This window comes from Atta colombica, unplaced genomic scaffold, assembly GCF_001594045.1.
Source record: "Atta colombica isolate Treedump-2 unplaced genomic scaffold, Acol1.0 scaffold223, whole genome shotgun sequence".
In the NCBI taxonomy this organism is placed as follows: Eukaryota; Metazoa; Arthropoda; class Insecta; order Hymenoptera; family Formicidae; genus Atta; species Atta colombica.
In genome coordinates, this window is record NW_017259320.1 from 4,825 (window position 1) to 10,742 (window position 5,918).

Genomic DNA, 5,918 nt, shown 5'->3' on the forward strand with positions numbered 1-5,918 from the left:
CATGCCGATGTTGGTCTTGGCTTTCATCGCTGCCTAGACGGCAGCTGCGGCGGCTCTCTCGCTCAGAGCCGAATCTCTCGCAGTGACGCGTCCTAATGTTTTATCGGCGAATACCTTGTCCGCCGTGTGATCGGTGAGATCGTTGCTCCGAGAATACGCAATGTCGTGTTCTCGATATGTCGCGTCCAGCGGATTTATGCCCTCATCACCTCTGGCTAGTCGCTTCGTAAGCCGAGTGCTCGGACTGCAAAACTGGTAACTCGGAATATGTAACTCGAAAGGAAGCGCGTTTATCGCTCGATTCAGCAGACCGCTGCGCGACGCTGACATTCGCTACAGTCCTTTATCTTCGGTGCGGGGCCGTCGATATGCGTCCGCTGCCATGGCTGATTGTAGTGCTCGTAGCAGCGACGATAGGTTCGAACCTCCGAATCTGCCTTCACATGTTCCGGAAGCTTGTCCCAGATGTGTTCGATGTAGTCGCCGTACACGCGTAAGAATACGACCTTCGGTATATATTGCAGTTGCTCGACGCTCAAGTCTCGAATATCGGAAGGATGACACAGCGCGAAATACATTTTACTACTGCGCGATTCGCGCATCTTTAAATAGTCATTCGAGAGTCTTTTAGTGCAAGCATGAAATTCATGCTGCAACCGCTAACGATACACGTCACAAACTGTGACGCGAAATCGCGAATGATAGGAGGCAACGCGGAGAAACGCAAGCATGGCGAAATGCTGCCGAGTACTATACGCGCGATCATTTGCGGCCCGTCGAATTGTGATAAAACCAACGTTCTCATAAGCTTGCTCGAGAGTCCAAACGGCGTACGTATCGAGAATGTATACGTCTATTCGAAATCGCTGCAACAGCCAAAGTATTGATATCTCGAAAATTTATTTATGTCTATCGATGAAATCGGCTATTTTATGTTCTCCAACAACAGTGATGTCGTTCCACCAAGCGAGGTGCGCCCAAATTCTATTTTTATCTTTGATAACGAAGCATGCGACAAGCAGGATACGGTGAGAGAATATTTTTCGATGTGTCGCCACGCGAACGTTGACTGCTTCTATCTCTGTCAGACGCACGCGAGAATACCTAAATACCTAAACATCTGATACGCGACAACGCGAACCTGTTGATCCTGTTCAAACAGTACCAACTTGAAACACGTTTACAACGATCGTGAATATCGACATGTCGTACGATGAATTTTGTTTGTTATGTCGTGACTATTGGCAAAAAAAAAATGGATTTTTAGTGATAGACAAGGACAGTGCACTTAAAGACAGAAGATACAGAAAGGGATTTAACGAGTTCGCGATACTGTAAAGTGACTAGTCATTGTCGATACTTCGCCAGAGACGAACATGGCTGATGTGCGCGAGCGTGAAAAAATTGCGAGGGAGATTGAGAAGACGAGCGAGTCGATTCGTAAGAAACACCGCTAGAAAAGACTGGTAGAATCGAGGAGGACATAGCATTGGACAGGCATTTTAAGCCTATTATCAAACCTCTACAGCAGATTGTTAACAGCCCCGTGCACGCGATAAAGAGACAGTCGCGCGACGATGACGTAGCCTTCAAGCGAGAAGAAAAGAGAAGGAGGAGAAGGAGGAGGAGGGAGAGAAAGTGAGCGAGACGTTCGAGCGTTCAGCGACCCCGCATAAACCCGATGATCGATCGCACAATCGTGTACAGCCGATAACCTCCACACCGCGTAGCAAAATCGTACCAACGATAGAATCGTTGGATAATGTTTTCGAAACGACGGAAGACTCGCTAGAGACGAAAGTTCAAAATCGGTTGCAAACGTCGGAAGGTCGAGAGGCGTTGCAAGCCGACTTGGGTCCGCTGGGTCAAGAATACGTCGAGGCTGTCCTGAGGGGAACGCGAGATAAACAGAAGAGCAATGTAGATTATGTGTACGACGTTTACCTACACAAAGATGGATTGATGTTTAGCAATAAACGTTTCGAACGTGGATAATGCGAACAACATAATTATTGACGGTATATGATACGTCGGTACACCTGGTCTTTACGAGTTGATTTTCAAGAGAATTCCCGACGATCTCCTCTACACGGAAGACAATATGAACAAGTACAAGAGCATGCTCCTAGCGACAAACGCGCACAAACACAAGCATCAATCGCAGGGGCGATTATTGAGCAATAAGGGATACAAGTACAAATACGTTATTGATGTCGATCACACCCAAGAAACAGAAGAATAAGTCTGGAAAGGGATTACCTCATACAATGATACTGAATGATAACGCGATTGATTACGTGCATTGGGATGATTCCAATGAACTGGTGAATCGTCTACGATTGCTCGACGCTTCGCATCGAGCGTGCAACATTGCTCACGATAACGAGATGTTGTCGATCATCGAAGAACTTCGCGAAGCCGGTCTTATTATAAATTAAATCGCGTACAGACGAAACGAGTCAGTCAGAGTGGTGTCAGTGAAAAAAAAATTCTTTTGCTCTGTGTATTACGCGTTGAATCATGAAAAAGAGATTCAACGAAAAAGAGAAAAAAATTAGTTCCGAGAGACATCGACTCGTCGAGGAATTGCATGCTCCGGCGAGAAGAAATTTTCCGTGAAGGCACCTCATAATTCGAGGATACGACGATTTGTGGCAAGCTGATATCATCGAGATGCGTCCATACTCAGGCTTCAACAGAGGCCACCACTACTCACCGCCATCGATGTGTTGAACAAGTACGCGTGGGCCGTACTGCTCAAGAGCAAGGATGGAAGCGAGATGGCTGATGCTATTGCTGAGATAATTCGAGCGAGTGGAAGATATCCGAAAAATTTACAAACGGATATGGGGAAAGAATTTTACAACGCCGATGTGCAGAAAATCTTGAAAAAATACGACGTTAATCACTATTGCACGTACCCCACGTATTCCATTCGTTGAAAGCATCAGTAATCAAGCGGTTCAATCGCACGCTCAAAAACCTGTGGAAGATGTTTACGTTCAATGGCAGTTACAAGTGGATCGACGAGCTGCCGCGTCTCGTGTCAGATTACAACGCGCGCAAGCATCGGACTATCGGCATGCGACGTAACTCCCGCAATCGCCGACGTAACTCCCGCAATCGCCGAAAGACTCTTGGACGTGTACAGCGCGATAAAGATTGCTGGTCCGTCAAAATTTGAAGTGGGCGATTCGGTACGCATGAGCAAGTACAAGATGATTTTTGAGAAAAGTTACACACCAAATTGGACCGAGGTGTTTACAATCATTAAGATACAGCGTACCAATCCCATAACCTACTCGAGGATTATAGCGGAAAATCCGTCGCTGGAGCGTAAGTTGCATCGCGCTATTCATCCGGTGTATCTCGTGAAGAAAATACTGCGTCGGAAAGGAGATAAGGTACACGTCAAGTGGCTAGGATTCTAAGGATATACAATTCATGGATACACAAAAACAATGTCATTTGATAAAATTTTGATTCGTGAATTTTTATTTCTACATATAAAAAATATATCAATATAAATATATAAACGTATTTTTTTTTTCTTATCCTTTCCATCTTCGTTTTGGAATACATATACAGATATAAATGTACATTACATGATATGAAAATGATACATGAAATGAAAAATAATGGTAATATATAATAAATGGTACTAAAACATAATAATACTTATATAAATAGAAAAAAACATTACGTGTAAATTAAAATAATAATAGTACATAATAGTAATATGCATAAATGATAAAAAATATGGGATACATAAAATGTAAAATTGAAATACTAGTGGTATATAAATGTTAAAAACATGCGATATGTATTATAATAGTATAATAATCGTAATACTAATAATAATAAATGCTATTACATAAAAACATGCTAATAATACTTGTATAAATGTGAAAAAAAGTATAAATTACATTAAGTAGTACATAATAGTACATATTGTATATTACAAAAATATATCTGCCAATACCCCCACAATAACGTCGAGTCCGATACGACGTATCGTTTGTCGTCGTATGGACTCAGAGATTTTTGATTCGGATATCGTGTATACCTCGTGTAATTTAGATCGTATAAACGATTGACGGCAAGTCATTTCGATCTCTTCGTTCGAACACCGCGTGTAATCATCGAACGTTATCGTTCGCTTCGATGTTATTCTTTACACCTTTTGCCTTTTTAGTGTCCTTGCCGTCCACTCTCATCGCGTACATCTTCGCTCTCAGTTCAACGAATTCAGTCATTATCGCACCATTATTTATTCCTTCATTAGGCTGGGTACTTTTTTGTTCGCGAGTGGCATACCGTACACGTTGTCTACTGGATAATCGCTCGTGTTGAATCTAGCGATATCGTGTTTCATATTCTTGTAAATATCGTTGCATTCTACGTGGTAAATGAGTCGGTGTATATGATCTTGTATTTGTCGCGATATATCGGTGACATGTACTCGTGGTGAAATTCATACAAGCAGACTTTCGATATGTCGAGTATGCACATATCGGCTTGTTGAATCGGCTTTACCTCGAGTTTGCGCATTTCGACGGCGATCAAATTTTCCGCAAAGACACTGCGGCTGTGAAAATTCGGTTTCGCGATCATTGCCTCCGCGCCGTACCGTCCGTTCCATTTTGTTATTAATTTTACAATGTGATTGCGCACATTCTCCATGATCTTATCGAATATCGCGTTGTTCATTAGTTTATACAAATTTTTTTCGAAATCTTTTTTGCGCGCGTTCTAAATTATATATTGAGTTCAATTTAATCGCGGAGCCATGGAGATTGAGCGAATTGTAGCATCCGGTGGATCTTTGTTACGCGAAGACGTACATTGACGTGACGAGTACATTGCTGCAGGTTGCGATAGTGGATGACGTAACGCTGCTTACAACATCGTTAGAAGTTTATGTTCGCGCTTGTCGGGCGGTTTATCACGCGTTGAACAGAAAGGTAAGTCAGTATGTCGGTCATGTAGATGCTGCGGATACTCGAGATCGACCTCGAGAATATAACTGGTGGATGAATCCGGAGCGATCGCGCTTACGTCAAAGTTCACAGTTTTCGAACCATTGAAATTCGGCGTATGGCAAAGATTGACACATCGCCCATCTGTACAAATTATTCACATTGTAATACATCAAGTACGACGATGGTTTCTATGGATCGAACGAATGTACTTGTTTGACACAGTCAATGTACTCGAACGGAAAGACACCTTTTCATGTGAGAAGATCCTCCGCGCTGAGCTTGCAAAATTCGAAACGTACAATTTTTAATTTATCTTTGTCGAGATACGACGCCAATTTATCAAGGCTTGCATTTAGAAATTTGAAAGAATCAATGAATCTTAATTTTACATCATTTTTTTGAAAATTCTTTTCATTTTTGTCTTTGATGCTATCGATATATTTAGTGAATGAAATATATTTTTCCTTCGTTATCGGTAGTACATCTACATGTCCATCGTATGCAGTAGCAATTTCCTTAATTATAAAATGGGCATCATAACCCGACAAATTGTGAAATACGATCGGAATATAGAACGAATTTTTATAATTTAAATTATAATTTGAATGCGCTGGACCGCGGTATCTACCGGTGAGATGACAATGACTCGCGTATCGTCCGGTGCGAACGATTTCTCGCAGATGTGACAACGCGTCGCGCTACAGTATGCCTCCCATTGCTGTTTAAGCAACGTTTCCATGAGTACGTTGGCAGATACGATATTTTTCACGCGATGTGCCAAATCGTTGAGTTGTTGCACGAATCACGTTATACAGCCTCCACGCGATGGAAGTAATACTATGATAATGTGTCATCGTGCGCGCATCGTACGTAATAGCTTATGCTGAACGCTTCATGTCGCTGATACGACAACGCGTCTTTCTTATCGAATTCGTA

At 42.3% G+C, this 5,918-nt stretch overlaps 1 pseudogene; it reads left to right on the forward strand.

Moving 5' to 3' along the window:
- The first annotated feature begins 2,101 nt into the window (after window positions 1-2,101).
- On the forward strand, window positions 2,102-3,431 carry LOC108687976 (annotated as a pseudogene).
- Window positions 3,432-5,918: the final 2,487 nt, after the last annotated feature.